This window comes from Halichoeres trimaculatus, unplaced genomic scaffold (assembly GCF_033239565.1).
Source record: "Halichoeres trimaculatus isolate MK-OKI-2021-1 unplaced genomic scaffold, fHalTri1.1 fHalTri1_scaffold_9, whole genome shotgun sequence".
In the NCBI taxonomy this organism is placed as follows: Eukaryota; Metazoa; Chordata; class Actinopteri; order Labriformes; family Labridae; genus Halichoeres; species Halichoeres trimaculatus.
In genome coordinates this window covers 37,124,900-37,149,202 of record NW_027437188.1, presented here as the reverse complement: position 1 = coordinate 37,149,202, position 24,303 = coordinate 37,124,900, and the positions used below count along the sequence as shown (strand labels likewise).

At 39.2% G+C, this 24,303-nt stretch overlaps 1 protein-coding gene across 1 annotated transcript in view; it reads left to right on the top strand.

The window, feature by feature from the left end:
* Positions 1-24,303, top strand: part of slc8a2b (solute carrier family 8 member 2b) — a 204,986-nt gene that overhangs the window by 115,800 nt on the left and 64,883 nt on the right. Inside the window, exon 4 of the mRNA XM_074679096.1 lies at positions 16,673-16,736. The gene's annotated coding sequence lies outside the window, so the exon portion shown is untranslated. The remainder of the gene's footprint in view (positions 1-16,672; positions 16,737-24,303) is intronic.

The window sequence follows — 24,303 nt, the reverse complement described above, 5'->3', positions numbered from 1 at the left end:
GCGAGAGGAAACAGACTGACAGGAGAATAAAGGAGGAGCGACGAGAGGCTGAAAGCTACAGACAGAGAGGAGAAAAGAGGAGAAAAGAGGAGAAGAGAGGAGAAGAGAGGAGAAGAGAGGACAGGCAAACAATGAACCAACAGAGTGGATATGAAGGAGCCGTGGAGAGACTCCAACATCTGATGGACACAGGAGCAGCTCACAATGAGGAGGAGGAGGAGGAGGAGGCGATGGAGGGGGAGCAATTAGGAGGAGATCAGAGAGAGTTTGGAGCGGGGTTAATCTGAAAAGAAAAGAGACGAGGGGTTCGTGTTCGAGGGGCCCTGATGAGTGAATCCATCAGTGTTTTCCTGCAGAGATTTGAGTATTTTATTCCAGATTCAGTCTCCAGTACAAAATATGGATTATGTAATCACTTGACTAAATAAAAAATAAGTAAATAAATTAAAAAAAATCACAGTAAAAAAGTATATACATACTTGCTCAAAACATTTTGTTTTCCACAAAAAAATAAAAAAGCTGAGGTTTATTTTGCCTATCCTGTACAATCCATAAAATAACCCAGAATATCAGTTCATCAAAAAAGGAAAAACCATGACTAGATTTTCCCGTGTTATTTTACTTTTCAGTGAATTTTTGGAAATCAACTAAGATTTACACAATTTCAAGCCATCCTTAAGTCTATTCCATAATTTCACTCCCAAAATAAAAACGCATCTGTGAGTTCGATTGTTCTCACTTTACCTTTTTCAAAGACAACAAACTCCCTTCAACGTTTTTTTTTTTTTTTTTTTTGGAAACAGCAGGAAAGCCTTTTATTTATTTTCATGCACTCTTTGAATTTTGTTTTATTTTATTTAATATTTTTTTTATATCAAACCATTCTTTTAACATGATCAGCTCTTTTTTAACTGTTGCTGACAATTCTTTAATGTCAGAGCAAAATTAGCTTGTGTCATCTGCAAAAAAAAAAAGATAAATTTCAATTAATTAAATCTTTTACAGTTATTGTTGAAATAGAGTATAAATTACTGAGGTCTCAAAACTGAACCATGTGGAACACCACAGATTGTTTCTCATTTGAAAATAAAAAATGAAAAAATTAAAAATTTACGAAAGCCCCCCCCCCCCCCCCCCCCCCCCAAAAAAATAATTAATTGAATAAATTAATTAATTAATTAAATAAAAAATAAAAAAAATAAAAAAATAAAATTAAATATGTGCAAAAAATTTTAAAAATGCAAAGTTTTACAATTTTAAACATTTGCCAAATTTCATTAATTTGCTAAATTTGTAGAAATTTAAATAATTTCATAAAGTTTCATCATTTGCCAAAATTTCACTAATTTGCAAAGTTTTGTAAAATTTCAATAATTTCATATGTTTGAAAAAAGAATTAGAAATATCAAATTTGCTAAATTGCTTAAAAAAAAATTGGAATATAAGGAATTGCAAAATACACACAATTTCAAAAAGCTGAAATTTTAAAACTTTTTCTAAAAAATTCCAAAATCTTCAAAAAAATATTGTATTTTTTTCTTAATTAAAAAAATATATTTATAAAAAAATGAAATTTATAAATGTGCAAAAATCCCCAAAAAGTTTAAAAGCTTCACTGACAGATGGGATGAAGATTTAGTTCAACTAAATGTTAACGCAGAATTTTATTTAGTGTCAGTGTCTTTAATCATCAATACCCTCTGGAAGAAAAATAACTATTCTTTATTTCAAAAATATATATTTTTTAAAGCTACAAGGAGCCACTGCAAAGGGGTCAAAGGGCCACATGAGGGTCCAGAGCCACAGGTTGAAAACCGTTGCCCATGGATCTGAATGAGGATGAACATGGAGAGTTTCAGGATGTCAGATTATCAGCTTCCTGTCTGGACTCTTCTATCAGCTGTTTCCTGTGAGTCTGTGTCTTGTGTAGATTTACAGGTTTACAGACGTGTTGTTGTTGTTGTTGTTGTTGTTGTTGTTGTTGTGGCTGACGAGGGAACAGCTCAGTTAATTAGAGCTTTAATACAGATGAAACTACTATTACTCTCCTGATGGGAAACACAGTTCAGAGTCGTTTGTTTCATATGTTGTGGACTTCAAAGGTTTTCCCAGAGGAGCCGTTCAGGAAGTAATGAGTGAGTTTAGTGATGGTTAATAAAGAATTATCCAATAAAAGCTGCAGACGGAGAAAACTCTTCACTTTCATCCCTTCAGGTGAGGAATTATCCAGGAAAGTGTTGGTTTGTGAAGAGCTGCAGAGACAGGTGAGCATGATGAAACTACAACACAGAAAGACTGTTACACGCTGCTGCAGAGAGGTCACAGAGGGGTGTGTGTGTGTGTGTGTGTCAGTGTTTTCACCATAATAACGCTGAAGTGCCTCAGACAGGAGAACTCAGTCTGCTCCTGATTGGTCAGCAGCAGCTCAGACATGAACTCAATCCTCTCTGAGGAGTCGGAGCTGTTTCTGACGCCTGCAGCTGATTGAAGAACGATTTCCATCATCGCAGAATCAGTTCTTGGCCGTCAGAAGAAAAGTGGGCGTCCCTCCAGAGGAGACGGAGCTTTGGTTTGATTTAAAGCTGCAGATCTGTTGGTGTCAGAGTGAGAAGCTGCTGTTTGGTGTTTGCCCAGACTTCACGGCCCTGAAGTTTCTCTGATTCATGAGATTATCAGCGACAATAAAGATTATTCTTAAATCCTACCTCTTAGCTTTCTGATCGGGTCGAGCAGGACCAGATCGATTCACAGCACGTCTAAGTCTCCATGGCAACACCACACCAGCTGATGAAGTTTATCAGAGAGAAGAGAGATCTGTGTTTTTCTCTGCTGAAAATGATTTCTGTGATTAATTTTGTAGTGATGGTGGACACTGGAGCCTAACTGTCAGACAGAAAAAGGACAGAAGAGCAGAAGAAAGAGAAACAGGAGAGAGATAGAGCACAAGCTAAAGGCTAAAACACGAGTAAAAGGCTAACACACAAGCCAAAGGCTAAAACAGGAGCTAAGACTGAGACATAAGATAAGGGCTAAAATATAAGCTAAAGGCTAAAAGAAAAATTGAAATCTGAAACACAAACTAAATGCTAAAACATGAGCTAAGGGCTAAACAAGAGCTAAAGGTTAAAACACAACCTAAAGGCTAAATTGCAGGCTAAGGACAAAAACATGCGCTAAAGTGTGAGACTTAAGCTGAAGTATTAAACATCAATCAATCAATCAATCAATCAAAATTTATTTATAGAGCACTTTACAACACTCAAGGTGACCAAAGTGCTTTCCAGATAAAAATAATAAAATAAAACATGAGCTAAAGGCTTGACAATGAGCTTAAGGCTAAAACTCAAGCTAAAATTAAAATATGTGTTAAAGGCTAAAACACAAGTTCTGGGCTAAAACACAAGCTAATGGCTAAGACTCAAGCTTAAGGCTGAGAAATAAGCTCAGGGAAAAAATCATGTGACAAAGTCAAAAACCAAAGCTAAAGACCAAAACATGAGCTAAAAGCTAAAACATAGGCTAATGGCTAAACAAGAACTAAAGGTTAAAACACAACCTAAAAGCTAAAACATGAGCGAAGGACAAAAACATTAGCTAAGGTCTAAGACTTAAGCTTAAGTCTTAAACATGAGCTAAAGGCTGTGATATAAGCTAAGGGCTATAAAACAAGCTAAAGGCTACAACACAAGCTAAAGGCTACACCACAAGCTAAAGGCTTCAACACAAGCTAAAGGCTTCAACACAAGCTAAAGACTAAAATACTAGCTTAAGGCTAAGAAATAAGCTCAGGGGCATAACATGTGCTAAAGGCCAAAACATGGGCTAAAGGCTAAACAATGAGCTAATTACAAAATCTCAAGCTAAAATCTACAACATGAACTAAAGGCTGAGAAATAAGCCCAGGGAAAAATCATGTGCCAAAGGCTAAAACACAAACTAAATGCTTAACCCAGGTTAATGTGTTTGTGCTAATGTTGCCTCCAACCCACAGTCAGCAGTTATTCTGCAGTGGTCTGTTCAAACTTGAGAGTCTATCAATAAAATGAAGAGCCAGGTTACGTTAGCTCTGCTTGGTGAGGTTGGAGTTGGTAGATGAGCTCTGGTAGGACAGAACCAGGATTCACTAAAGTTACACGTTACAGACACGTCTCAGAGCACCGCGCTGTGAGGAGAGAGAAATATAGCCTTGCCTAGTTCAGTGTCACATCTTCTCCACAGTGAGCAGAAGGTGGCGCTGTAGTCCACTTTAACCTGACCCTCCTCACAGACTCTTTAATTTGCAGTAAACACTTTTTCCTTCCTCAGAGATAAAAGCGTGTGAAGCAGTTTGGAGCTGCTGTGCGTGAGTTGGGTGAAAGTTTTAGTCGTCTGGGTGATTCTTATGTGTGTGTGTGTGTGTGTGTGTGTGTGTGTGTGTGTGTGTATGTGTGTGTGTGTGTGTGTGTGTGTGTGTGTGTGTGTGTGTGTGTGAGAGAGGGTGAATTTGTAAAAGCTCCAAATTAATCTTTTTATGTGAGACGCTGCTTAAAATGCTAATGCATGGAGGAAGTCGTCTGTGTGTTGGGCCTGAGGTTTGTCTCTGGGCGCCGCTGCTGCTGCTGCTGCTGCTGCTGCTGCTGCTGCTGCTGCTGCTGCTGCTGCTGCGTCTGCAGGAGTGTGACGAGCTGTGAAAACTCGATGAAGCACACAAACAAACACACACACATATAAATAAACACCTTCGTGCTCTGTGATGATAATTTTCTTGTATTCTCTCATTATAATTTTAGCTCTTTAGCGTTAGCCTATACACACTGCTGAAATAAAATGCATTCACTCTTTAAAGGATGTGCAGCGGGGGGATGTTTGAGGAGGCGTTTGCATCCTCACATCTTCTCTCTGACAGGTCCAGGTCTCAGAGTCTGTTCAGTCTGGACTCGGGGGTTGTTGGTGTTTCTGTTTTTGTTGGTTTGAGTTTCTGCAGCTGTGACACGCTGTCGCCTGGAGCAGCAGTGTCATCATGTTGGTCCTTAAATCCAAACTCTCTCAGACTGAAGCTGGGTTTATTCTCAGCTCCTGGAGAGTCTCTGGGGGTCAACTGGACCAGTTTTTCCTTCCTGGGTGGTGAATCCTTGTTTCTAACTTTTACTCTGACAGAAGCTGCTCAGACACAGCATCGTTTCTCAAACTACGCTAACGTGTGAAATCAAACTCTGCTTTTCTGCTTCAGAAACTTGTTTGTTTTACTTGTTACAGCAATTCATATGGAATGAATATCCTATCTTTAATCGAAAGCATTTTTAATGATTTGAGAGCAGTATTTCATTGCTCAGATTTCCTGTGCTCACAGATCTCTGTCTGCTCTCGAATGATTTGTGGAGGCTGTGTAGTATTGACCAATCAGAATGTCCCTTTTTGTTTAAGGGTGCATTCGCTGTTTTTCCCGGAGCGTTGCACACGGGCGGGCACTCTTTCAACCTGGTTTACCAGGTCCATGTCGTCACTTCTTAGCTCACACCTGAGAACCAGCACGTCGTCCTCACCTCCTTCTCCTCACCTTGAGGGAAACATCTGGCCTAGCACCAGTTAGCATTGACATGCTACTGGCTGCTAACAGCTGAGTTCACATGTAAACAATGCAGCCATGGTCACATGTAGGATCTCCAGACAAACACAGGAGAAAAAATAGTAAAAATATCAGTGAAGACACAAAAAGTTTGGTGTCCATGACCAACAAATGATCCAAACAAAGTAATGATCCACTCCAAATACAAAGATGACGAAATAGAGACGAAAAAATTACAAGAAACAGACAAAGAAGAAAGAGCTGCTGCAAAAGGTTGCCATAGCCAATGGGGCGGCGCCAAGCAACTGGATTTATAAACTGGACTTTATAAACTTTATAAACTGGATTGGCAAAAAAGTTCCCACTTTTCTCCAGTAGAGGGCGAATATTTCTCTCTTACTCACGTGATGTGCATTTAATGGGGAAATATGGCTCATGATAGAGTCTGTAGACATTATCAGCATCATTTAACTTTTTCACATGATCTGGTGTTGAAAAAGCAAACTACAAAAATGGAGAAATCGTAAAATTTAAAGAGTGGCAAAATAGATCAAATCGGCACCCCCAAAATCGTAAGTGGTTCAAACTGCTTTGCATATGTTACAGCTGAAAAAAATTCTGTTTTTCTCTCTTGTGTCTCATTAAACCCTCATTTCAGCCTCACACTTCATTTTAGCTACTGTCTCTTTAAGACTCGTGGGTCGTTTTGATCCATTTACAGACAGATTCAGAGATTTCTACAACATATAAATGTGTGTACCAGTTTTAAAATCTGCACATGCTCAGTCTGAACATCCAGCATTGTGACTTTATGTCCAATTTTAAAATATGGGAAAGCAGAATACCCCCTCTTTAATATTGATTTTAAAGAGGGGTATTCAGCCGTTAAAGCAACATACCCATGGTTTGTCTCCATGGCTTTTACAATCATATAAAACCATAAATGTAAAGAGAAAAGAGGCAAACTGATGCTGGATGTGCTGTGATGCAGATTTTATGAACTTAAAGCGAAGAAGAAAAGAAAAAAAACGTTGAGCAGTGAGCAGATAAATCAGTGTGTTAGCAGCCTGTGTTCGTTTATAAGTGACTTGTTAGCTGAGAGAACAGAGTCATCCTCTCCACAGACGGTGTGGGGCTGTTAAAGCGAGACGTCGAAGCCTTCAAAACTGCTGCTTTCATTTAAATGCAAATCCTGTCTGCAGATATACGGACGGGTAAATAATAGAATCATGTCATCTGTAAGAGGAGCGATGGGATCTCTCGTGTCGACGAGCTTTAGACAGACAGGCACAGAGATAGATGACTCCATACAGAGCATGCATACATTTATATGAGGGGTTTACGCAGCGCGGAAAGACTCGCTTTGTAAAACGCTCCAGATACAGTTCATGGAGCAGAGACGTGTCTGAACCGAGCCGAGGAACGAAGGAAGATCTCAGAGTCCAGTCCATGAGGAGGAGGATGAGATGCCGAGCTCAGTCCGAGAGTTTCCCTCCTCACATCACGTTAGTCTGAGGAGGAGAGGAGAAATCAAAAGGCCGTCAAAGTCTGAGAGTCAACACACTCACAGTTTGGGTTTTAACACCAGCTCTGCTCACTTCACTGCTCCGAGAGTGAAGGAGTCCAGATGGACCTGCATTAAAGACCAGATCTGAGCGACGGTGGAGAGTTTAATAACCTCAGTCCTCATGACGAGACGTGTGCAGACAAAGTGACCCTTCTCCTCCTGTAACCAGGGGCGTAGCTACAATTAGGCAAACACAGGCCCCCCCAAGATTCCCAGGGGCCCCCAAAGCATCTCTTAAAAACTGATTTATGAAGTTCTCTTCAACTGAAAGCATTTCTTTTTTCTAAATCTTACTTCACATGCTTCAAAATCCATCAAAGTCTTAATCTGTGATGATGGTTTTGGCTCCTCCCCCTCCCTTCTTATTCAATGGGCTATTCCATGTTACAACACATCTGAACATTTGATTCAGGAAGAAAGTGGTAAAAAACACTTTTTCACATTTTTTTCTTATTTTCAATCGAGTGTGAAATAAAACCAATGTTGCTCTGAGATCTGAGATAAACATATCAGACTTTTAGGATTTTAAGGACTTTATCTAGCCCAGGAAACAGGATCATTTTCTCTGAATCAAACTTTTTGAGTTGGTGATAAACATTATTGTATAAATCTCTTTTTTGGAAACATAACTCACTGGACAGGGGGTCAAATAAAAATACATTCACTTTAAAATAATAGCACCAAAAAGTATGCTAACTGTAAATATCACCTCTTTCAGTAGATTTTTTTCCAGTTTGATGTTGTGCTTGATATTTACATATTTTTTCTTTACTAAATTATTTTGTCAATATTTACCTATTGTAATGTTTTTCACTTCATACTTTCTTGTTTGTTCCTGTTACTCTGTAAATTCCCCACTGTGGGACAAATAAGCTTCAATGGACCATAAAAGATTTCAAATCCAGGACAAAGTGGACTAAATGATGGATTCACTTTTTTCTAAATCAAACTAAAGAACAGAACTTGAGGAAATGCATTTAGTTGTGTTAAGTTACCATGTAGAAGATTAGCACTGTGTCATGCCTTGATTCTGGGAAAGAGACAGTGGACCCAGGGAAGGCCAGTCTAGCTCTGAGGAAGAGGAGTTACAAGCACATGGAGGGCCCCATTGACTGGGTTTGCCCTGGGCCCCCAAACCACTAAATACGCCCCTGCCTGTACCAACAGTCTGAAGCTGCAGCACAGAAACTGGTAAACCTTGGCGCCAGCACTCACATCATGCAGCAACAAGGATTTTAAAGAGGGGGTACTCTGACCAATGGGAACTTGATTTAGGAGTTATAAATGTTATAAATGTGGACAAGTTGGGAACTTGATTCATATGTTGTGGTTCTTCCCAACAGTCAAGTCATTTTGGACTGAAGTCTGTAAAATAATTTCATTGATCATTAATGTAAATATTGCCCCATGTCTGTCTGTTTGTCTGTTGGGTCACAGGGCTGAACAATTAAAAACACGACAAGAAATGAAGACAGCTGGTTTAACCTTCTTAGCTGCCAAAAGAATAACTCTGTCAAACTGGAAAATTCAAAAACCAAAATGTTTCTGAATAGAAACTTGAATATCTGAGTTTTTCAATCTTTTAGGTATGGAGCGAATAACAGATTCTCTAAATAACACTACGTTCAGGTCATATATCATCATCTCCTACGGTGGTTTAACTGAATCTGATTGGATGGACTGTTAATGGATTATTAAATCAGGTTGAAAAGAAAAGTTTTGTTGTTTTTTGTTTATGAAAAAATTAATTGAACTGAATATTTAAGTATGAGTATGCACTAATTCCCCTAATATGTTGTCTTTTTTTTGTAAAGCAAGTCTGGTGCAATATTGCACCAGACTTGCTAAAAAAGATGAAATCATCGTGTTAGATTTATCTCCAAAACTGTCATGACTTGTTGAAGGCGTGGGCCTAAATCACCGAGGTTTACCAATAGCTCCACCCCCTGATAGGCTTCCAAAAGCCTGGCCAATCAGAGTGAAGCTAGTTTGTGGAGCGAGTCCTTAAAGAGACAGTAGCTATTCAAATAAAGGCTGAAATAAGGGTTTATAAAACATCAGAGAGAGGAGCAAAGGGATATAAATCTGAGACACACACCGTCACCTGTGGTGTCCCTCAAGGGTCAATTCTTGGCCCCACCCTTTTCATCCTATACACCCTTCCACTTGGAAGTATCATCAGCCGCCATGGAGTATCATTCCACTGCTATGCTGATGATACACAACTCTACATTAAGACAGACCCTTTTTCATCTGCAGCCCCACTATCATCATCATCATCTTCATCATCATTATTGGCTCTGAGCACCTGCCTTGAGGAGATAAAGGCGTGGATGTCAAACAACTTCCTGCAGTTAAACAGCTCCAAAACTGAAGCCATTTTAGTTGGCACACCGCACCAGGTCCAGTCATCCAGCATTACCCACATTAACTTCTCTGGTCAGCACATTCCTCTTTCATCAACAGTCACCAACCTGGGTGTAAGGTTCGACAGCCACCTTACCTTCCACACTCACATAAAACACATCCATAAGACCTCCTTTCACTTCCTCAGAAACATTGCAAAACTCCGTCCTCTACTCAGTCTTTCAGATGCGGAAAAACTGGTCCACGCCTTTGTCTCCTCAAGGCTTGACTACTGCAACGCACTCCTCATCGGGACTCCTAGCAAGGGCCTACAAAAACTCCAGTACATCCAAAACAGCGCCGCTAGGATCCTGATGAGGGTGCGGAAGTACGACCATATAACACCCATCCTTCACTCTCTCCACTGGCTTCCGGTCTCATTTAGGATTCAATACAAACTCTCCCTCCTAACCCACCACTGCATCCATGGAAACGCTCCCCCATACCTAAAAGAACTTCTCAAACCACAAACCTCATCACGCCTCCGCTCTGGTAACAACTACCTCCTTCTGCCCCCCAGGACTAAACTGTGTACAATGGGTGATCAGGCATTTAGCTCAGCCGCTCCTCGCTTGTGGAATGCCCTCCCTGAACACCTGAGGGCTCCACAAACAACAGACTCTTTTAAGAAGGGCCTAAAAACCTTTCTTTTTAAAAAAGCTTTCACTGAAGGCATTTAACCTCTTTGTAATCTTGTTGTTTTTAACCTTGTTTTATTGTCGCACTTTGAGATCGCTTTGATGAAAAGTGCTCTACAAATAAAATTTATTATTATTATTATTATTATTATATTTTTGGATCAGGGAATCATGTCAAGATACTACGGGGGCACCAGAGGGACAAAATAAAGACTGGAAAAAAGCACAATACCCCTCTTTAAACTTTAAAACCTGTCAGTAGCATCAGAAAAAGACAAACAAACTTAAGGTTGACTTCACAAGGGGCAAAGATGTGAAGCTAAGGGCCTTTAGCATCCTGGCTAACTCGTAGCTTTGACGTCTTGAAAGCTAACGGATAGAAGTATTTTTTTTCAGCTCGTTGCTTCACTGAGCTGTAGGGGATGAAATAATCTCCCCGTCTCTTCTCTCAGCGTCTAAATGTGTCACTGAAGAGCTGTTTTAAAGAGCGTTTATGTTTTTTTTCCTCCTCTTCCGATTTGAGCTGAAGGTTGACAGCAGCGTTTGTTAGCGAGCGCAGACGCTGAAGTTTTAACGCTCTTCTCTTTAGACCTGCAGAGCCTCTTCCTCTCTGAACGCTCGTACATGACGTAAAGAAAGACATCAAACCTCTGTGGGGATGTTTTCATCTCTTCTTTCACCTCCTCTGACACGCCCCAGAGTTCCTCTAAAGGTCGAGCCCGTCAGGTTTCTCGCCGCCCGGACGAGATGTCCCTCAAGGACGAATCGCTCACGTCCTCGCTCAGCTCGGCGTCGGTCACCGCGGCAGCAGCGCGGCTCTTTTTCTCCGAGCATCTCCAGAGGAAATGACTTTATATTTCAATAAGAGGAGGCCTCGGCGCCTGAAGAGAGTTTATTTGTGTGTGATTGTGGAGAGCATGATGATGCGAGGGCGGCGAGGAGAGGTGGAACAATCTGCAGAGAAAATGAGTTCTGCTCCTCTCCTGACTCATTTCACTGTTAACAACCCACTGCACCGCAGAAATAAATCACATTACCGCCGCGCGTTGTGACACTTTCTCTCAACAATGGGCTCAAACTCGTTCCAGTTTCCTTTTGTGCAAACATGAAAATTTAATCACAGATGTTGTTCCTCACTGTGAGAAAGAGAAAATGAGCTTTAACACCATTTTTATCTTTTATTACTGTTCAAATATTAATAACTTTACAGCGCTGACGCTAACACTTCACACCGGTTTGTTTAGAGATGATAAGAGCTGCAACAAACCAGAACAACACCTCTTTGTTCAAAGGAACAGGAACATTTTACACTGTTTGACTTTAAGACTACACTGTAAAAAAATCACTGTAAAAAAACAGGAACTTCCTGTTATTTATGACTTATTTATATAATATATTACTGTGTACTGAATAACAGTATATGAATGTGAAATAACAGTAAATTACTGTTGTTTTACATCCAAGTTATTTTTATTGTGATGGTGTTTTGTAGCCGTGAGTGAGGAGGAAACACTGTGGATATGAGACCCTGCTGTACACTGACATGTTACACTGTAGGGGGCACAGACTGTCTGTGCTCCAGCTGGCACATAGCAGCTATCTGTGCTCCACATGGTCCAGACCAGCTGTCACATGGGGCAAATAGGATGTCTGTGTTCCACATGAAACGGACCGGCTGTCTGTGCTACACATGGCACACACTGGCTTACTGTGCTCCATGTGCCATGGACTGGCCGTCTGTGCTACACATGGCACAGACCAGCTGCATGTTCAACACATGGGACTAGGGCTGAACAATTTATCATTTTCAGATCGAAATCGCAACTTTAGACATTACAATTTTGAGATCGCCAAAGCCGCAATTTTTTGCAGCGCTCCTGACTGACTCAGGATCTGTTTTGTCAAGTATTATACACATTCTGTTTTACAAATTCGTAGACAATCTATATGTTAGAAGTGCTGGTAAGCAGGTCAACAACACAAAGCCTCTGTTTAGGAGTAGAAGTTGATGAAAACAGATTATTTATCATCACTATTGATGATTAAAAAATCGTGAATTGCAATATCTCCCAGAAAAATTAGATCATTTTCTAAAATCGTTCAGCCCTACATGTGAAAATCCCAAAGCTTGATTTGAAGAAAATCGTGAATCAAATTGAAATCACAATATCTGCCAGAAAAATCGCAATTCAATCTTTTCTTAAAAATCGTTCAGCCCTACATGGGACAGATAGGCAGCCTGTGTTCCATATAGCACAGACCGGCTTTCAATGCTACACATGGCACGCACTGGATGTCTGTGCTCCACATGACACAGGCTGGCTGTCTATGCTACACATGGCACGCACTGGCTTTCTGTGCTCCACATGCCATGGACTGGTTGTCTGTGCTGCACATGGCGCAGACCAGCTGTCTGTGCAACACATGGGACAGGTACGCTGTCTGTCTCCCATATAGCACGAATGGCTATCGATGCTCCACATGACACGGGCTGGCTGTCTGTGCTACACATGGTACAGATCACCTATCTGTCTGTGCTCTATAAAAATCAGACTGATTGTATGTACACCACATGGTAAAGAACAGCTGTCTGTGCGCCACATGGCACAGTTAAGCTGTCTATCCTAACCCTCATTCATTAGCACATTTTATTTATTAATGTGACAGATTAAACTTACTGTTAGAAACATTTGGTACATAGGCCCATGCCATGAGGAGCACAGGCAGCTGGTCTGTGTCATAAGGCACTGGTCCCCAACCCCCAGGCCACGGGCCAGTACCGGTCTATGAATCAATTGGTACCGGGCCGCACATAAAAAATACTTCACCTACATTTTTTCAGTTTGATTGATTATCTGATTCTGAAAAAAAATAAAAAACATCTTTGGAAAGTTTCTTCAGGTAAAAGAGACAGAAGAAGAAGAACTGGTCCATGAATAAATTGTTTGACATCAAACCGGTCCGTGGCACAAAAAAGGTTGGGGACTACTGTCATTAGGAGTACGGACAGGCAGTCTGTGCCATGAGGAGCACAGACAGCTGCTGCCCCTGCACATCATCTTAACGTTCAGCAGGTTTCATATCCACTGTGTTTCCTCCTCACTCACGGTAAGTAGGGAGCCGGGGTGACATTAATTTGTAGATGAGAAGAATGAGCTGAATGTTGTAGTTTCTTGTCTTCGGTGGTATTTTTGCCTTTGTGAATTTTCTTTGAAGAAGAGAATAAATCTCTCCGCCTGGATCGGTTACAGAGAGAGCTCTGAACCAAAGGTGGCTGTGAAATATCCCCTGAACCGACTTACTCCTCCGTTTAATCATCCAATTTAAATTCTTTCCACCAAACTCAAGCTTTCGCTGAAATGGTCGAAGTATTTCAGAGCAATAAGCGCCGTGAAACGAATCGATGAGATGAAATCCAGCAGGTAAGAAGTCATTCTCTCTGCTCGGTGCAGAGTCTCCTGCAGCAGGCGTCTGTAAAGGTCTCTCATTCAGCCGTCAGAAAGTGTTTCAGAGCGCGACCCCGGGTCACTTTTTATCACCGCGGTGATATTTCTGCAGCTGCTCACCTGCAGGCTGCACATCTGTGACATTTTGGAGAGCGTTGAGTCGTCCCGGCCAATCACAGGCGACGCGTTAACACTTATTTCACTGCTGGAGCTCAGAATTAAACAGATTTATTCAGTATGAAGTCTTTAGGTTGATGTCTTTATTTCTCCTGCAGTGATCTTATAAGTGCACGCTATTCAATTTCCCATGAGCCAATGCTTTGCTTCTTCATGTGGATTTTCCTTTATCGTGTAATTAAAATGTCTGGGTCTGCAGAGCGCGCTCAGAGCAGGAGGTCATCTCTGCGTCCGTCTCCGCGCCGCGCGTCCCTCTCAGCAGATAAAAAGATATTGACCGAGTGGAGAAAGGGCTCCATCGACCTGCTAATGGAGGTCACGACCACCTGGAGGAGGAGGAGGAGGAGGAGGAGGAGGAAGGAGGAAGGAGGGATTTATTTATCCCTCAAACAAGAGGCTGCATCCTCTGCTGCGCTCAGCGTCTCCTTTCCTCCTGATGGCGTGTTTAATGGAGCGTGCGTGTTGAGAAATGACCACGTAATATTAACAAGGCGTTAACGTTTGGATGACAGAGCCGACGCTGGATGTAAATAATGGAGGACGGGATGATTTCACTTCCTGTTAGCAGCAGAGATGTGTTATTATCAGAGCTGGAGGAGAATAAACATGATAAACTAATGGGTTCACCTTTGTACAGGTCTGTTTCTAGTTACTGCGGGCCTCAATCATCGAGGATATCTTAAAAAGAAATGTTTCCAATTCTTCAGCCTCATTTCTTCATCTGAGCCCAGTCGATCGTTGAGAAACAGCGTGGAGCTGCTGCAAAATCTGTTTTTACTTCACACCAACACGGCTCCTCCATGCAGTTTCTGTCCTTGAAGACAAAAAGCCAATTTCTGCTCCTCTTTCCAGCGTCCTCCTGCCTTATATCACTCTCTAACTCCTCCTCTACAGCCAAACACAGACACATCTCCCCAAACACGAGCTCAGGGGGTTTAAAGAGGGGCATGGTTTATGTTGCTGAGGCTGAAGATGGTTTTTGTTGGAGCACACAGAGAGGCTGTGAAATGAGCTCAGTCTGTATTGGTATGCACCATGTGTCATGGTTTATATGGATCTGCAGGCACAGCTGTGGGAGGGGGAGGAGACAGCTGCTCTGGGAGACTCTTGTGTCTCACCTGAGGAGACTGGTCCTAACCTGGGGTCTGCAACCTTTACTTTACTAGGAGCTATTTAACCTCAGCTCACCTGGATTAAAGTCATTCAGGAGCCACAAAATCTACTTTATCTTCACAATAAAAACAATTAAGTGTAAAAGAAAAAAAATCTCTATACAATCTTTACACAGTTAAAATCTAGTGAATAATTATCTTAATTGAAAGGCTTTTTTAATATAATTTATGAAATTGTCCATGTGATGACTTGTTTTCTTTTTAATTACAAAAATTTGCACAAATTAAAAGAAAAATATTTTTTTTATTATTAGCAAAAATTTCCCCTCATTTTCAGCTTGTTAAAAAATTTACAACCATTTCTTATGTTTTTGGCATTTTGAAATTTGGAATTTTTTTTTGCATGCAAAAACTTTTTAAAAAGTTAACAAAAATTTTAAATAATTTTTAAAACTTCTAAAAAGTTTTTTATAATTGTAAAAAAAAAAATTAAATTTGATTTTTTTCAAAAAATGCAAAAAAGCTAAAAAAATGTTGCAAATATTTTTTTTAAAAAATATGATAACGTCATTTTAAAAAAATTGTTAAAAACGTGCAAAATTTGATTTAAAAAATGCCAAAATTTTACTAATTTTAAAATTTCTTAAATGTTTAAAAAACTGTACATTTTACTTGAATATGATAACACATATTGTAATATCGCTCAACTCATCATTTTTTGTTGTTTGCTTATTTCTTGCCATATATCAATCATGTATATTAAAAAATTCAAAATTTATAGAAATGTTAAAAAAATGCAAATTTAAAAAATAAATTTTTCAAAATTGCCAAAACAAAAAAAAAATGCTAAAATTAAAAAAATATATTGAAACTTTAAAAATGTGCAAAAATTTTGAACAAATTTTAAATTTCAAAATTTGAAAAAAAAAACAAAAAATCAAATTGTAAATGAATGTGATAAGAGATTGACTTAGTTGTTCATTTCATCATTTTTTGTTGTTTGCTCATGTCTTCCCACACATCATGCATGTATATAAAGCTGAAGAAAGTTGGTGGGCTGTTGATGTTGTAGGAGGTGAAGTAGAGCGGTGGCAGGCTTTATTGACAGATGGGATGAAGATTTAGTTCAACTAAATGTTAACGCAGGATTTTATTTAGTGTCAGTGTCTTTAATCATCAATACCCTCTGGAAGAAAAATAATTATTCTTTATTTCAATAATATTTTTTTAAAGCTACAAGGAGACACTGCAGAGGAGTCAAAGGGCCACATGAGGGTCCAGAGCCACAGGTTGAAGACCCTTGGGTTTAGACTCCCTCAGGTTTAACACGTCTTAAAGCAGAGTTTCATCATGTTGGGGCGTTTTTATGACTCTGTGGTCAGAGAGTAAACTCCTCCTGATCTGCAGACGATGACTCACTCTGAGCAAAATTCAATATTCAATATAAAGCTGGAATAAACCTGAAGTATCCTCCTCTCTGATTCCTTTCATACGTTATCACACACACTCACACACACACACACACTTCAGTTTATCTGTGTTTACTCTCTGAACTCTCCCAGAGGATGATCTCTCCTAATTAACCGACACCTTTACAAATGAGTCCTGATCCCAGACCTGATCTCAGACCTGTACCCCTGTTTTTGCTCGGTGCCTGTGGAGGTTTGCAGAGTTTTGAAGCTGACTCTATTAATCGTCACCTCTCATCTCTTCTTCCCTCTGTCTTCCTCTGTGTGTGTGTGTGTGTGTGTGTGTGTGTGTGTGTGTGTGTGTGTGTGCAGCCTGCAGCTGAGTAAGGAGCTCTATGTGGATCCAGATTTGAAGAAGGAGCACCAGAGACTAGTGGTGAGTTTCTCCTCTTCCTCTTTTTTTATGTGTTTTTTATTTTCTCCTGGGATTTCACTGTAACACGACCAACGCTGACACTGACACTGACAGCAGAGAGCAGGTCCCTGAGCTAAAGGTGGAGATGGTGAAATACTTACACACACACACACACACTTCTTCACCTGATCCACCTGAACAGAGTCAGAGCTGAAAAAAATGGACTTTAGAGATTCAGAGACAGAGGATGTGTTTAATATCTGGGTCTGATTTAAGTTTCTGTGGCATCGTTTTGCACCCAAAGGTCCCTGAAGGTGAACGATTTAAAATGTTGGAGTCCGTCATAAAATCTGTTTGCTCATGAAGTCTGCTGTTTGATTATTTGGATCGCTTTGATAAACTCCACGCCTTAATCTGACTCGAGGCGTTCTGCACATGCTCCACAGTTTGCACACAGAGATTTGGAGGCAGGAGTTGGCGTCTGATTTCAGGTTTCACCACAAACTTCAGGCAGTCTGCTTCTTATTTCTGCATCAGTAGAATAAACATCCACTGTCATAACTTCCAGGGAGGTGATTTTTTGATAATGTTGTGTTTTTATGGTTATTTGACAGTTTAATGGGATTGATTCTTTGACACAGGCAAAAAATGCAAACTACACATTTAAAGCTCCCATCTCCTGCTCCTTTCCTGCAGTTTAATCTGGATCATTGATGTCTTCATGAAATGGTAGTAACATGTTTTGGTCCAAAAAGCCAATAAATCAAGCACAGCAGCATTGTTTCCAGGCTCTCATAGCCCCTCTGTTCAGAACGCTCTGATTTAGTGGGCGTGGCCTTCATATGTAAATGAGCCACCGCTGATACCGCCCCGCTCTTCCACGTCACTGAGAGCGGCGCCACGAGCTCCGAGTGCACAATGTTTAGAAAACAGAGAAGCTCGTTTACCGTAACATTACAGGCTAAAACAACAGGCTAACTGCAGCTAAAGTTAGCATCCTGAAGCTAACACAGAGACAGGGGGGACACTGAGGAAAAGCTCTTCCATCTGCTCCACAGCACACAGCATTTATAATACTCACATTTCCAGGGTCCCAGGTTTGTTGGAGGATGGTTGGTAATGCGCCTGGATTCAGGACCAGTCTATTGGCTAGCCCTCTGTTGGACTGTCCAAAGTTGGAAAAGCAGTCGGCCGTGAAGTGACTAGCACACACATGCTCAGTTTTACTGAGTGTAGCTGGAACATTTCCTGATAAATGAACTCTAGACACTTAGTCTGTCTTCTTCAGAGATGGGAAGCTTGAGCATGGAGCTATGTGGCTGATTACAGCCAAAAACAGAGCAGTGATGGCTCTTTGGGGAGGGGGTTTGGGGGTATCTGTTCTGGTGGATCAATCAGGTCAGACTTGCTCCTGATTGGTCAAAAAGGGGAATTGCTGACGTCAGCAAACCCCAGAAATTCCAAACAGCTGGTTTTAGGTCAGGATTTTACATTCACAAGCTCTACTAAGAACAGGTTTGGTCATTAAATGTCACATTTTGTGGGCTGGGAGGAAAGAGTTAAAAGATGATTTTTGATTCAGACGTCATCGTCCCAGCTGTAGCTGCTGAAAGGTGACAAAACAAACCTCAAAGTTCAGAGTCGATGAAACCAGGAGGACTCACTTCGTCTGCTTGTTCCAGTCGATGAGGTTGTCACTTCCAGATCTGCTCTAATTATTTTTGTCCTTCCAGCCAGTTAGCGGTTTGCTAACGTGTTCATTGATTGTTGTGGAGTGTGTCGTGTTAAATCCACCTGAGGAAGGCTGAATAGATCCAGGCTGAAAGAGAGCACATGGGAGGGACAGGGAGGACAAACCAGCCGTCGATGAGTCGATGCCCAGTGCTGCACTGGGACCAGCACCAATTAAAGCGCCCCATTGAGCTGCAGATGTAGCTCCACGTCACTGTGCATGCAGAGTGAGCAAGACGCTACAGAACGGAGAAGCAGCTCCTGTTTCCATCATTTTGTTTGTGACTGAGGGTCTCATGGTTTCTCTTCTCACTCTCATTTTGTTTTTTTCTTGCATGAGTTCAGTTTTTCTGATGAAAACAGCTTCATCACAGAGTTATTTACGTTATCTTTCCACGTCACCGAGCCCTAACATCTCACCTGGAGCTGCCTCTGGAGCCTGAAACAGCTCATCCTGCAGGAGCTGGGATTAACACATGCAGACGTGTGTGTTCCTGTGTGTGTTGGAGTGAGAAAGCTCGCTCTGCAGGAGGCGGTGTATCAACAGCTGTTTTTGCAGATGAAATCATTAGTGCTCCTGTTATCTGCTCCTGCAGGAGGCGCCGTGATCGATTATCTGCTCCATAACGGAGACGGAGCGACAGAGACGTTCACGTGTCCAGGCCTCTGTGCAAACTCTTTACACTGCAGCAGATTTGGACTGTTAAGCTTCACCACGATGTGTGTGTGAGAGTGTGTGAGTGTGTGTGTGTGTGTGAGTGTGTGAAAATGCTCCATGCTAACAGCGCTGATGGATCAGGAGGAAACAGTGACAGTGAGGGATGTGAACACTGAACAGCTTCTGATTATTACCTCAAATCAATTCACTAACTAATGAACACACACACACACACACACACACACACACACACACTCAATATTAACATAAATATATCATGATTAATGCCATAAAGTGCACACACACACACACACATGTACAAACACACACATGTAGAGTTACACACATGTGCAAACAGACCAAAGGGTTGAGGGCAGCAGCAGTGCATTCTGGGTAACAGTAATGGCTCATTAGTTATTTCGCAAAGCAGCAAAGCCAAGTGGTGATGAATGGGCGCTGTGGGGGGTCATTACTGTACACACATGAGTGTGTGTGTGTTTTCTCGTGCTAGTGGGGGGTCTGCAACTTTTACTTTCATAGGAGCCATTTTTCCTCAGCTCACCTGGATTTAAGTCATTCATTCACAAAATCTACTTTATCTTCATGTAAAGACAAAAAGTATAAAACTCTAAACATCGTTAAAATAAAGGAAATAATTATCTTTGCAATTATCTTTACAATTTAAAAAATATGCAAAAAAAAAAACAAAATTTTGCTGTTAAAGATTTGCAAATTTTCCAAAATTAAACCTAATGAATTTGTTAATAAATATATAACTAAACATTTGAAATTACAAAATTAAAAAAACAACAACAAAATTGAACATTATGTGAAAAAAGGCAAATTTAAAAAAAAAAAAAAAAATTTACCTGGCAAAAAAAAAATGCTCAAACTAAAAAATATTGAAAATTAAAAAAACATGCAAAAATTTTGAACACATTTAAAATTCAAAATTTTCAAAAAAAAATCGAAAAAACTTCAAACTGTGCTTGGATGTGATAACATTTATTGACTCATTAACTCATCATTTTTTGTTGTTTGCTAATGTTTTTACTTTCAGAAATTTGCACAAGATAAAAGAAAAATGAAATATCAAATATTTGTGAAAAATTCTCCTTATTTTTAGATCGTTGAAAATTTATAAAAACATAGCTTACAAAAATTAGAAATATATATATTTTTTAATTTCAAAATATTTATCAAATTTTCATGTTTTTTAAATTGTACAAAATAAACAATTTTCTTTTTCAAAAATGCAAAAAGTCCCCAAAAATTGGCACATATTTAAAAAATGTTATTAGATATATTTGTAAATTTTGTTTTTCAATTCTAGAAAATTTGCAAAATACTGATTTTTAAAGAAAGTTAAAATTTTTCAAAACTTAAAAAATAGAGTGATTTAAAATGAAATAATAAATTTGCAAAAAAAAACAATTTTTTGGAGAAATACTTTGATCCTTTTTACTGATTATTTTTCTTAACTCATCTTTTTTTGTTGTTTGCTAATGTTTTTACTTTCATAAATTTCCACAAGTTGAAAGAAAAATAAAATTTCAAATATTTGTGAAAAAGTTCCCTTATTTTCAGATTGTTAAAAATTTACGAAATCTTTATTTAAATTTTTTTTTTGAAAAATACATAGGTTACAAAAATAAGGAATAGTTTTTAAATTTTTAAAACATTTATCTCAATTTAAAGTTTTTTAAATTGTTAAAAATGCACATAAATTGATTTTTTTTTCATTAATGAAGAAAGCCAAAAAAAAATGGCACAAATGTTAAAAATGAAATTTAAAATATTTTGTAAAAAGTTCATTTTTTTTAAAATACTAAAATATTTGCACAATTTTGATTTTTTAAAAAAGTCAAAATTTTTCAAAACTTAAAAAATGTTTAAAAAATAAATTTAATAAATTCGCGAAAATTTCACATTTTTCAAAAAACAAACTTAAATTTGATAACATTTACTGATCATTTTGCTCAACTTATCATTTTTTGCTGTCTGCTCTTGTCTCGCCACATATCAGATATAAATACTTATGTGACTTGTCAATTAAATGAATCCATCCACACAGAATTAAAATCAGTGTTTTCTTCCAGATGAGTCTTTTTGTAGATGTAGTTATCTTCCCAGGGCTGTAAAACTTGAGGTTAGCCACAGGTGCATGGAAAGTTGGTGGGCTGTTGATGTTGTAGGAGGTGAAGTAGAGCGGTGGCAGGCTTTATTGACAGATGGGATGAAGATTTAGTTCAACTAGATGTTAACGCAGGATTTTATTTAGTGTCAAAAAAAATAAAATTAAATTAAAAAAAAAAAATTATTTCAATTTTATTTTTAAAGCAACAAGGAGACACTGCAGAGGAGTCAAAGAGCCACAGGGTTGAAGACCCTGTGGCTCTTTGTGTGTGTGTGTGTGTGTGTGTGTGTGCGTGTGTGTGTGTGTGTGTGTGTGTGTGTGTGTGTGTGTGTTGATGGAGCTCTGTTCTCTTGTCATGTTGCCAGAAATCCAGGAGAAAACTACAACAGGACTCAATTACTACTGGACCCTGACCTTGACAACATACACACACACACACACACACACACACACACACACACACACACACACACACACACACACACCATTCACCCTGCAGCTAAGCTATTATCTCTAATTCTTCTCTGTCTCAGTTTCTGCTCGTGTTTCCTCCTCTTCCTCCTCTCCCCCATCGGAGCTGCTCTCAAAAAGCATGTTTACAACTGTGTGTGTGTGTGTGTGTGTGTGTGTGTGTGTGTGTGTGTGTGTGTGTGTGTGTGTGTGTGTGTGTGTGTGTGTGTGTGTGTGTGTCAGCCCAGCAGTAAATAGCCTTGTATCGGCCAGCGAGGCTTCATGACAATGATTTGTGTGTACATATTTGTGTATGTGTGTGTAGCTGTGTAAATGTATTAGTGTGTGAAGTTGTGTGAATGAATTAGTGTGTGTAGTTGTGCGCCTGTGTGTCTATTCTCGCTCTGACTCAGAGTGAAGCTGAATTTCAGACGTGACAGAGATCGATGTTTCTCTGGGAGCAGTTAGGCAAAGCATGGGGCTCAGAGTGTGTGTGTGTGTGTGTGTGTGTGTGTGTGTGTGTGTGTGTGTGTGTGTGTGTGTGTGTCGGTGTGTGTGTGTGTGTGTGTGTGTTTGCAGTAAGAGAGTGCTCTCCATGTTTCCCTGGTTCTGGTCCGGCCTGAGTTGCCACCAGTGGCACACACAGAGTTTTGACGGCCAGGGGCAGCAGAATAAAAAGGCACACACAGCATGTTCCCAAAAGTGAAGACAGCACTAAATGACACGTTTTCCAGGGAGGCCAGGACACTTACAGGTCTGCTTTTTGGCTCCAGAGAGGGCGCTGTGGCTCATGGTTTGGTTTCCAGCAGGGCACTTGGTGGGAGTTTGACTTTGAGGGACTTTATGCTCATTTTGTTTCCCAGGACGGCGCTCAATCTGAGTTTTGGCTAATGAGGGCACTTTAGCGCACTGTTGGCTCTCAAGAGGACACTTTTTCACACAATTTGGCACAAACACACACTTTGCCACACAACACAGCATCTAAGCTGCATTAAAGCTCCTGGCAGAGCACATTAGCACCTGATTTATCTCCCAAGAAGACACTTTAGCGCGTGTTTTGACACCCACTTCCTCCGTGCTCCGTCCACTATCGTAGCTGCTCTGATTAGCTTCTTCCACTCGTGATCACCAACACTCTACTTCCTCTCCACCCAGAAACATCCTGAAACAACCAAAACATCAACATCCAGGCATAGAAAGGGGTTGAGGCAGACACAGACACTGAGTTTACAGGGACTCGGCATGCACAATGCATCATGGTTCATGACATGACTTCTGTGGGAGACTCTGGTGCTTTACCTGAAGAAGGTTGTTAGATCAGGAGTCTGCAGCCTTTACTTTTAATAAGAGCCATTTTTCCTCAGCTCAGCTGGATTAAAGTTCATCAGGAGCCACAAAATCTACTGTATCTTCACAATAAAGACAATTAAGTGTAAAAAAAGAAAAAAAATCTCCATACACGGTTAAAATCTAGTGAAAGACTATCTTAAAGAGATTTTTTTTCTTTTAACGTATGAAATTGTCCATGTGATAACTTTTTATTTTCTACTTTCAAAAATTTGCACAAGTTAAAAAAACAATAAAACTTCTAAAATTTGCAAAAAGTTCCCCTTATTTTCAGATTTTTATAAAAATTTGCAAAATTTGGATTTTTTTAAAAAAGCAAAGAACAAAAGGTTACAAAAATTTCAAATAATTTTCAAAATTTCAAAATATTCATTAAAAAATGTTTTTTAACACTGTTAAAAATTAACAAAATTTATTAAAAAAATGCAAAAAGCTAGAAAAAATTGGCACAAATTCAAAAAAATAAATTTAAAATATTTCTAAAAAGTTAATTTTTAAAATTTGTAAAATTTTTGATTTTTTTTTCAAAAAATATCAAAATTTTACAAAACTGATAAAAATGAGAACATTAGAAAAAAATAAATTTTATTAATATGCAAAAAAAACCAAAAACATTTTTTTGAGAAACTACTTAAATTTACTAACGTTTATTGATTAAATTGCTCAACTTGTCATTATTTGCTTTTTGCTAATGTTTTGCCACATACCAAGTATATATTAACCCATCAACACAGAATAAAAATCTGTATCGTCCTGAAAACAACCAAACATCTACATCCAGGCAGAGGAGGGGGTTGAGGCAGACACTGACTCTGACACACACGTATAGAGGCTCAGAGGAGTCGACTGAGCAGGATTATTTCTGTAAAAGTTGACATTTTACTTTTTAGAGTCTTTAAAGCTGAATGAATGTGAAATATAACAGGAGGAAATGCAGAGAAAGGTGCCTGCTACATACCGGTACCGGATTTTATGTATGAAATTGTCCATGTGATGACTTGTTTTTTTTACTTTCAAAATTCACACCAGTTAAAAGAAAAATGTCATTTGAAATATTTGCAAAAAATTCCCCTTATTTTTAGAGTTTTAAAAATTTGCAAAATTTTGATTTTTTTTTTTATAAAAAAGCAAGAAAAAAGAACAATTTTTTTTTTTAAATTTCAAAATTTAAAAATATGTTTAAAAAATTCAAGTTTTTTTAAATTGTTAAAAATGTACAACATTTTTTTTTCAGAGCAAAACGCTAAAAAAATGGCTCAAATTTT